Genomic DNA, 10,735 nt, shown 5'->3' with positions numbered 1-10,735 from the left:
TATTGAATGTACTAATAAAAAAAATTGAAGAGACATTTTTGTTTATATACCATTCACGTTCATCTAGATTTCCATTAAGAGACCAAAATCTATCTCAATCAAATTATTGATCAAATTCATGCGTATTTGGAAAAACATAACTGTAAACATAAAAGATTCAAACAGAATAAACAATCTGTTTTGTGTTCAAACCATTTCCTTAAAAGTGATTACGTTACTGCAGTAAGCAGCCATATATTAAAAACTTCAGCTTGTCCTTCAGTCTTTTCGGTAAGTTTATATAAAATAACGATAGTACATAAAAAAAAAAAAATATCGATAATAAATAATGTAAAGGACTCTTACAATTAGTTTAAAACAAATAGTAAATTAAAAAGGCAAATTAAGAGTCAAGAATTAAAAAATTTTTAATCTTTAAATGAAGTAGTCAAAAACCATAAAATAAATATCAAATCGTCAAAAAACGCAAAAAACATAGCATTTAAAAACAAAAAAATTAAAAAAAATAAATTTCTTTCTTTAAGAATGGATTCTTCTGTTATTAATAATGCTTCTTATTCCTGCACTATAATTGTACTTCTGAAGAAGACTCAATTCAGGAGTCGAAACTAGTCAAGTTATGGATTTAAAGATCTACGATTTTGCGATATTGTAAAGTTATTTTTTTAATTCTTTTGTTTTTAAATGCTATGTTTTTTGCGTTTTTTGACGATTTGATATTTATTTTATGGTTTTTGACTACTTCATTTAAAGATTAAAAATTTTTTAATTCTTGACTCTTAATTTGTTTTTTAAATTTACCATTTGGTTTAAAATATCGATAGTACATCGATCAATACATCAATCGCAACGCGCGCGTGAACGCTTCTGATTCGCTCAATCATCTAACCAAGTCAAAATGGCGGCTGATCAAAAACGACCACAAATTTTCCTCGATGCCCATTCCAGTGTATATATAGTTCAGCGAAAGGAGGTAAGGTTTTTATTTAAAACGATTTAAACTGGGAGTAGAGGAAAATGCAGGAAAAAATAAACGGTTGGATCAAGGATAAGAAAAGGGAAGGAAAAAATATGAAGATAGGTCAAGGAAAAGTTAGAATGAAAGGAATATGGAAGTCATTGTGATTAAAAGGAAGGAAGAGAAGAGAAGAAGGGAGGAAGGATGGATAAGGCAACGGAGAAGAAGTAGGGAAAAAGCAGAGAAGAGTAGATAGACAAATAGAGAATCAGAATTTTGCTGCAGCCAAGGAGTAAATCGAAATAAAGGAAGAAATAAGGTAGACCAAAAAGGAAAAAACAAAGGAAGGATACAATCAGAGATAAGTAGGAAAGCAGGGTTGTTAAGGAAAAGGGAAAAAGAAAGGGGAGTACAAAAAAAAAGTTTTATTTTGGAATATTGCGGATTTGGGAGGGAAAAATCTGGATTTCTGGGAGCATGTGAAGAGTTATGATTTTGTAAGTCTATGTGACACATGGATAGGTGAAAAGAGATGGATAGTAATAGAGACCCTATAATACATATTTTAATAGAGAATATCTCTTTAAATAATAGAGAATATTTGAAAGATATATCAATAATATTTTTATGTCTTAATTAACAGGCTCATTTCTCATCAGAAATGTGGGAAAAACGTTTATAAACTTTATTTTTATAATCTGTGTATTTTATGTTTTATTAATAAAATAATTAAATTATTAACAAGTAAATACAAAGTTTTTCTTAATTTATTATTTCATAATATTCAAATTATGCTGCTCTTGGAAGGAAATTTCAACAGCAACAATTGGTCGCGCCATATTCTTTCTCAGCCAATGAGAGTGACGACATCTTTGGCCAGACTCCTTATTATAGGGTCTCTAGGTAGTAATAAAGGATAGTTGCTTAAGATACACGACTAGAAATGTAACTGTGCTAAAAGGGAGAAAAAGAGAGGTATAGCTAGCGGCGGTTTTATAATAGGGAAAAGGAAGTGATAGGGTAAGAAGGGATATAGATAATTAAGAGTTAGAGGAAAAGTATGGTGGTATCAGGATTTACCGGGACTATCAGGGATTCAGTAGAATCGTAGTGGGCCTCCTGGAGATCGCAACGGCCGAGAGCGGAAGAGCCTGCGTACATGTAGCGTACATTATCGGGACGGCGGCGCGAGAGCGAGCGTTCGAGGACGATCATTGCTGCGAATTTTCGGTATCGGTTACACGCGAGGCTACGACCGCAGCGTGGAAAGCGGGTTGTTCGAGACCGCAACGTAAAATTTCGGCGTGAAAATCGTTAGTGCTTTCGGTAGATTTGAAGTTATCGTGAGCCCTCGAATACGAGCATCCTGGCATTGATTATAGAACCACGATGTCGGTGGGTGTGTTGTATTGTGTGCTACGCGCTCTTGAAATAGCAGAAGTAGCCAATGTTATCCTAAGTCGCGAAGAATCGGAGTGTTATATGCGAGCGTAGTTTATTGGTTATCAAGCGTAACGTTCGTGGACGAACGATAAATGTAATTCTTGCGAAGTGTTCTCGGTTACTGTAGTATAACTAGCGCGATTATAAAGTTCTCGCGTTAACTTTGGCGTAATCCTGCATGATTTTATATTCTGTACTTTGTAATATTTCCGGCCACTTTCGGGTACCTTTGCACAGTATTCCGTCTTGCTCGGCATGATTGGTGCATGATTCGCTTATTACTTTCGACCGTTTTGTGACGATATTGTCCTATGGCCTCTATTCGTTGTCTAATTGCAGCTTATAGTGATTCGTTTACGTAACTTGGCTACCGATCTCTCGCGCTATTGGAGGTTGGATTGTCCTCATTGGCTTCGTTTACACCGTGCGCTTAGTCCGCGACCTATACAATAGGTGTCTTTGTTTAACCTACAGGATAAACAAAGACACCTATTTTGTTTAGGCCGTGGCCTAAATGCACGGTGTAAACGTAACTATAACCATTTCGATATTGTCTATATTCGCTTACGGTAGATTATTTTCGTTTTTTTTCTCATTACGATTATCTTTCTTTACTTGACTGTCGATCTCTGCTTGATTCTATATCCGTTATTTCTTTTTCTTCACGCGTGCACGTAATGTGCCCTACACCTTAACGCTTTTACGTGCGGTAAATAAACAATACCTCAAGCCGTTAAGTTATTTCTTTAATCCCACTCTTCTGCGCAAAAACGTTGCTGTATAGGGCACATTACAACGAGCACTTGTAAAGAAAAATTCTATGTGTAACAGTGGGGGCATATTTGTTTATAGGTCGACATGGGCGCGCGTACGCACAACTCGCTTCGCTCGTGCCGTCGCGCCCGTCCCCACAATAAACAACATTGCCCCACGGTTACACAATGTACTATAATACCCCTTATTTTATTTTATTTTTATTGTTTTGTATTGCTCTGAATAAATACACTCATTGTTACTCAATTACGAAACTTTCATTTTTTGCGTTCTCGTCCTAGTATTTTCCTACGAATCTTCCTGTAAAAGCAGCCCTCGCCTTTTCATAAGATTCCGCCCCTCTATCGTTAGGTTGAGCTAGAGTCCTAGATATCAGAGAAGCGCAAACGGTGTGCCGCATTCTGATTAGCTGACTGTCAGCCAATCATGACATTCATTCAGTGGTACTAAAAATGGCTGAGTAACAGACGATTGGTGGATTTCATAGTTCGTCTGCAAACGACGCCATTTTTAGTACTTTTCTTAGTAGTTTTGCGATACTGACTTAAGCCGGTTGTGCGCTTTTCTGATATCTAAGACTCTAGGTTCAGCTAGTTAATGTACGCGCGAGCGAGAGTCTATTGAATTTTCGCGTTACGAATTTCGCGTTTGGTGGTGTCGCATGTGATTTTAGTGTTTTCGCGAGGTTGATGTCGCCTTCAAGGACGTCTGGCGCCCAACTTTCGCGATTCGTGATTCTCACTCGACCGCGTGAGCCGTGAGGCAAAGAGCGAGCGAACCGTTCGTTCGCTCGGCGAAGGATCTCCATCCCGCCTCCGCGACCACTATGGTTTCACCCTGCACACGCGCGTATAACGTCGTACTATACAGGGTGATTCACGACCCCGTGTCTTTGCAAAGACGTGTTTCTGACTGAATTCTGAGACGATTTTTCCTTTACGAAAATTTTATCTGACGCTTACTTTTTGAATTATTAAAAGATAAAGTTAGCGAATTACGATCCGCAAACAGAAGGTAAGCAGGGGCGGCGCACTCACCGTCCGACGCGAACGAACACGAGGGGCACTCATTGCGATCAAGGACATAGAGTTATTCTTTAATTTAAATTAATTTATTTTCACGACACACACACACAGACTCTCTCTCTCTCTCTCTCTCTGTCGCTTACCTTGCAGAGATTAGTTATTTTTATACTGCTTTAACTTGACGAATAACTTTCACAATCGGAAGAACTGGAAAAGCAATACGAAGACTCTTGTAACAAACTAATATCATGTAATAAAACAGAAATTCGTCTTTCTTTTAAAAATATGTAGTATCTAAAACACTTTCACTAGTTGTAACACTTTCATTAATTTAATAATGTATTTAATCGACATTTGTTGACACCACACGGAACAATTTACGAACGATTCCATTGATTTATCGTTATTAATGAATAGTGGTTAATTATTTATTTCTAAATCACTTGTGAGAAACGCGTTACATACTCAACCCGACATGATCCGACGTGAAGACTGAGCTCGATGACAACAATCAAAGAGGTTATGTTTTTACGAATCGATATGAACAGCAGTATTCATTAATAACGACAAATCGATAGAATCGTTCGTAAATCGTTCCGTGTGGTTTCAACAAGTATCGACCAAATGCGTTAGTAAATCAATATGTAACGATGCACCTCATCGTCCCAGCCAGAACACCCGGCCGGACGCCGCTGCATCGCCACGCGATGGATAAACCCCGAGAAATGTAAATTTTACGTAGACCGCTTAAAATACTTCGGTCACGTAATAGATCGTCAAGGACTGAGAACCGATCCCGAGAAAGTGGAAGCCATCAAAAACTGGCCGACTCCAAAAACGGTTAAACACATTCGGCAATTCCTCGGGGTTGCATCCTGGTACCGGCGATTTATACAAGGTTTCGCCACCGTAGCCGCCCTTCTCACCGCCCTGACGCATAAACACGCCCGCTGGTCGTGGGGAACGGACGAACAGACCGCGTTCGAGAAATTAAAACATACGCTCACTACGGCCCCGGTCCTCGCGTGCCCCGATTTCACGCGTCAATTCATGCTTCAGACGGACGCCAGTGGCACCGGGCTCGGCGCAGTATTGACACAGAACTTCCCGGAAGGCGAGCGTGTCATCCCCTACGCCAGTCGGACCCTGAGCCAACCGGAATGCAATTACAGCGCGACCGAGCTCGAGTGCCTGGCCGTCGTCTGGGGCGTCCGACGCATGAGGGACTATCTGGAGGGATACCGTTTCACTGTGATAACGGATCACCAGTCCCTCAAGTGGTTGCAGCGACTCGAATCTCCCACCGGTCGCCTCGAGAGGGAGAGAGAGAGAGAGAGAGAGGGAGAGAGAGAGAGAGAGAGGGAGGGAGAGGGAGGGAGAGGGAGGGAGGGTTCGTGAAAACAAATTAATTTAAATTAAAGAATAACTCTATGTCCTTGATCGCAATGAGTGCCCCTCGTGTGCGTTCGCGTCGGACGGTGAGTGCGCCACCCCTGCTTATCTTCTGTTCGCGGATCGTAATTCGCTAACTTTATCTTTTAATAATTCAAAAAGTTAGCGTCAGATAAAATTTTCGTAAAGGAAAAATCGTCTCAGAATTCAGTCAGGAACGCGTCTTTGCAAGGACATGGGGTCGTGAATCACCCTGTATATGGGAATCAGGGAGATAAAAATTTATAAGCAAAGTTGAAAGGACTTAAAAGGAAAGGATGAAAGATAGTAGTGTACTAATAGGAGAAGGGTTTTTTTAATGTAAGAATAAGGGAATTAGGAGGAAGAAAAAAAAACTAGATAGAAAAAATAGAAAAGATATGTAGGAGAAAATGAAGCAAATCGTATATGAGAATTTATTAACGAAGAAATTAAAAAAGCAGTGGTGCATAGGATACAAGGACTGATGGGATATCAACTGCACTAGAAAAAAAGAGAGGTGAAAGAATATGCATGAGGTGGAAGAAAAGAAAGAAGACGAGAAAAAGATAAGAATTGGTAGAGAGGAGAGTGTTTAGAGCTTTATTAGAAAAGAAGCAAAAGGATAAATGAGAAGAGAAAGAAAAGAAGCTGAAGAAATTGGAGAGGGAAGTTGACTTATTGAAGTACATTAATATAAACAGAGTAAGAAGACATGGAAAGAAAATGTCATAAAGAAGTGTAGTATATAAGAAAAGGAACGACGCGGAATCTTCTGGGAAAAAGATTATTTTTAAGAAACAATGCGGACTAGTCGCGCACGTAGTAATGTAAGCCGTCGGCAGGATCGTAGTAACTGCGGTCACGTGGCCGGGCGCGTCCAATGAGAGAGGAGTAAATCTGGAAGAAGGTTCCGCGCAGGACAAAAAGGACATCTTATAATAAAAAGTTTTGAGACTATACACGTTGCGTTGCTTCTTCTTCCCGAAATCTCGACAGATTATTATTCCCATCTTGGTCTTGCCCTATATTTTCAGAAGTGGGATATCACTCGCGATCGGACCGTTTATGACAGTTCATTTCGTTTATGATAGTTTACGAAATTACAGAAGTGAACTCTGTGACTCTTTTGTGGCGGTGAGTGAACAAAGACTGCGTGAGTTATGGCGGATGAAGACTTTCGAGTAACGCAACTGAAAGCGACGTTAAAGCGACTAAATTTGTCACAAGCGGGAAGTAAAGCGACACTGTTAAAAAGACTATCAACACGATCCGAACGGGTCTTGGAGGGAGTTAGCAAAAAATGTGCAAGTAGAGGAAGATAACCAACAGGCAATTCAGGACGAGTTGTCGGATTACGAATTGGCGGCTGGAGGGGAGGAACGAGCATTTTCGATGGATAAGGTGATTTGTCAAGATCACACAATAGGAGGTGACTTGATGGTGAATCTCACTAGAAATTTAGAGCGTATGAGACGTGAAAATGAACGTATGCAACGACAATTAGAAGAGTTTAGAAAGAGCGAGTGGAAACAGACCAGCGTTGGCATCGGCGGGAAGTGGCGGCTCACTTACGACAGTGCGCCCTACCATTTCTGCGTTAGGGGAACTACTTAACGAGTTCACGGGCGCGGAAAACACGTCCGGAAGCTGGAAAAAGCAGCTCGAACTCGTGCGTGTCACATACCAACTTGACGACAATAATCTGCGAATTTTGATTGGAATGAATCTTAAGCAGCGAGACTTGCAATGGTTCCATTCGAGGCATCTGGAGATGTCGGTTACAGAATTAATGAGTCAAATAAAGAGGATGTTCGATCATCGGCCAACGAAATTGCGTCGACGTTTCGAAAAAAGGAATTGGCATAACGATGAGCTGTTCAGCGATTATTATTATGATAAAGTAATATTGGCCGGTAAAGTGCCGGTCGATGAAGACGAACTTACTGATTATCGACGGGATCCCTGAGACACAACTGCGAAATCAGGCCCGCATGCACCGTTTCGAGAGAAAAGAGAATTTGCTGAGAGCTTTCGAGCAGATCACATTAAAGTCTAAAAATAAGAATCTTCCAGGAGGACGAGGGAGTATCACCAACAAATCAGACGGCAAGCAGCAGCACAAGGCGAAGGAAGCGGAACGACGGCAGTAATAACAAGTGCTATAATTGCAATAAAACGGGACACATTTCACGAGAATGCGACAAGCCTAAAAGAGAGAAAGGTTCTTGCTACGAGTGCGGAGAGATGGGTCATCGGGCTCGAGACTGCAAACAAAAGAAGCAGACGACGTCCGTGGATGTAAATCGGAAAAACGCAGACGCACAGGTTTCCAACGTGCTGAGCTGAATGAGGACAGTAACGAATACTTGAAACGTGTAGAGATTCAAATTAGTGCAAAGGATTTGGACTGTAAGTTTATTGCGAATTCACAGTTAGATACAGCATGTCCGATTAGTTTAATTAAGTCGAAATTTGTGCCACCGAGTTCGATTTTGCAGTCAGACAACGAGCGTTATGAAGGTATTAACAGTTCAGCTTTAGAGATTAAAGGTATTGTATTAGTGCGAATAAATTTCGAAGATGATAAAATAAATGAGACTAAATTACGTGTAGTACCAGATCACACTATGCGATGTGATGTTCTGCTCGGTAGAGACGTATTACGAAAATTAGGTGTTACGATGGCGAGACAGTCGAAAGAAAAGAATGTCGAAGATAACTTAAATGAGATATTAAACATCGAGGTGAGCGAGGTGATCGACGATGAGATCGATAAATTTAACATAAATCCGGAGCTGTCGTATGCGATTAAGGGTAAGCTTAAAGAAAAGATTCGTTTATGTTATTTAGAGGCTACGAGGCCGTCAGAACCTAAAGTAAGGGCAGAATTAGAGTTAAACGTAAAAAACGAACAGGCATTTTATTTTGCACCGGGTAGGTTGTCGGTTGATGAGAAAAATAAAGTCCGTATCATTTTAGAAGCTTGTTAAAGCGCGGAGACATTCGCCCCAGTAATTCTGAATACGCGTCTAGGGTTGTGCACGGAAAAAAAAGATTTGCTAAAACAACTAAGAACTTCGCTGATTTAGCAAATCTACAGCCGTAATATAGGCACAGCCAGTTTTCTATGTTAAAGTAGCAAAGTTCTACACTGAATCAAAGTTGTACGTAAATACAATAAAATATTCCTTTAATTAATGAAAATTGGTCCAATAAACTCTTAGGTTATAAAACTATTACTAGAATTTATTGCGAGAATGAATATATAATTATATTGTAACTACCTGACTTTCGACTTGCGCGGAGTTAGCTCGTCGGAATAATTGTCCGAGGATTCGAAAGAGGTTCGATCGGTAGGAGAATGCAGGGCAAGTAAAGTCTCAGACGGATGTAAAATAACAAAATAATCTGATTTATTAATTTCGCCGAAATGGCTTGTATTCTACCGGAACAGATCAAAAGAAACGGCTTAGCGCCGAGGTGGTCGCAATGTATCGGCGAATACGTGTGTATGCTTTGTGTACGCGTGGTGTTGTGGTGTGCGTGTCGCGCAAGCGGCGCGGTGTCTGATTAACAATGCAGTGTGTGTCCGTGTGCGTGGTATGTGTGCGTGAAGCGTAGACGGCGCAATGTATGCGTACGTGTGAGCGAGTGCGGTGAGTTTGCTCGCGTCGGTGTTGTGACGGGCTAGTCCCCAAAAAAAGAGGAGACGGGCTTATTTGTCTCCTTTTTTATCTCGCGGTGCCTGTTCGCGCGGCTGATCAGCTGGTCGGTCTAATTTTAGCACTGTCAATACGGCAATGCTATGATTCGCGGTGCGCGGTTTTCGCGTGTTCGTCTATTCGCGTGAATTCGTGCAATGACCACCGGCCGAGAACGCTCGGCAGAGGTGGAGAACTCTCCACCCCGGGCTATTGGTAGTCGATTGCGGTGCGTGAGGCGAAGGATGTTAGGCACGTTGCACCGAGACGGTTGCCGAGAACGCTCGGCAGAGGCAGAGCACACTCTGCCCCTTGGTTCTTACCGTTCGGTGCACTAGGATGCCTATTCGTGTACCTGCCGAGAACGCTCGGCGGAGCTGGAGTACTCTCCGGCCCGGTTTTCCTGGTTTACTTTAGGCTTTAGGAGCTGAGATTCGTTTCGGGAGCAGGTCGGGATCGGAATCACCTATTTCTCCGTAACGCGGCATTTTTATACAGCTGAAAATGCCGCGTTCGTGGGCCTCCGGTTTCGCTCGCGTTTGCTTCGTTGTTCGTGTTACGCGAAGCGCGGGACTAAGTCCCGAAAGTGGGAGTCCTCGCCGATCGATCTAAATCGTTTATGTTCGGCGGTGCTCGGTGTTGTGCGACCGTTACTGCCGCTCGTACCTGTAAATTATGCTTTGATTTTTATCGGGCGCTAAGCGCCCTCATCACTGCATTACCTAGCAATGCAGCGGCGTCCGACGGGATGGTATGTAGGAACGATGGGGGGATGCATCGTTACAATATAAATGAATTCAGTTATTGTATCAATGAATAAATTAGACATTAATTAATATAAATAACATTAATAAGTCGAACATTGATTAATGATCGTTTATTGGACCAAATTTTTTTTCAGTGTCTAGCTGAATTAAATTAGCTATTGTAACTTATCATATTCGTTCTAATAGCAAAGCGAATTTGTTAATATAGCAAAGGTAACTTTCTGCAAAAATGAATTTAGTATAAAGATTAAAAGGCTCTAGCAGGTTAAGAAAGGGTCAATCGGCCCCCAAACGGATTATGACCAGCATGTCACCAAAAAGTTCGTTGACCCGAAAAAAAAATTTGGAGAAATTTTTAATTCCGTACACCACCCCTTTTCGGAGATATTGCCTTATGAAGTATTTTCATATTTTATTTTTGTCACGAGACCTATAAGATACAATTTTATTAAAAAAATTTGGGCATACAAAACGTATCAAAAGGTATTTGAAAATATTTTTTGCGAGATGTTCCAACCTAACCATAATTTTTAAAAAATTCCTGAAAATTTATAAGTGACCCCCTTTTGTTAGTTTATGATTGGCAACCTCGCAAAAATTCAAAAACATGTATTTTTAAACTTATTTTCACCCTGAATTTTTTCAGAATTTTTT

This window comes from Cyphomyrmex costatus, unplaced genomic scaffold (assembly GCF_001594065.2).
Source record: "Cyphomyrmex costatus isolate MS0001 unplaced genomic scaffold, Ccosl1.0 scaffold62, whole genome shotgun sequence".
NCBI lineage: Eukaryota > Metazoa > Arthropoda > Insecta > Hymenoptera > Formicidae > Cyphomyrmex > Cyphomyrmex costatus.
Note: the sequence above shows the minus strand (reverse complement) of the source record.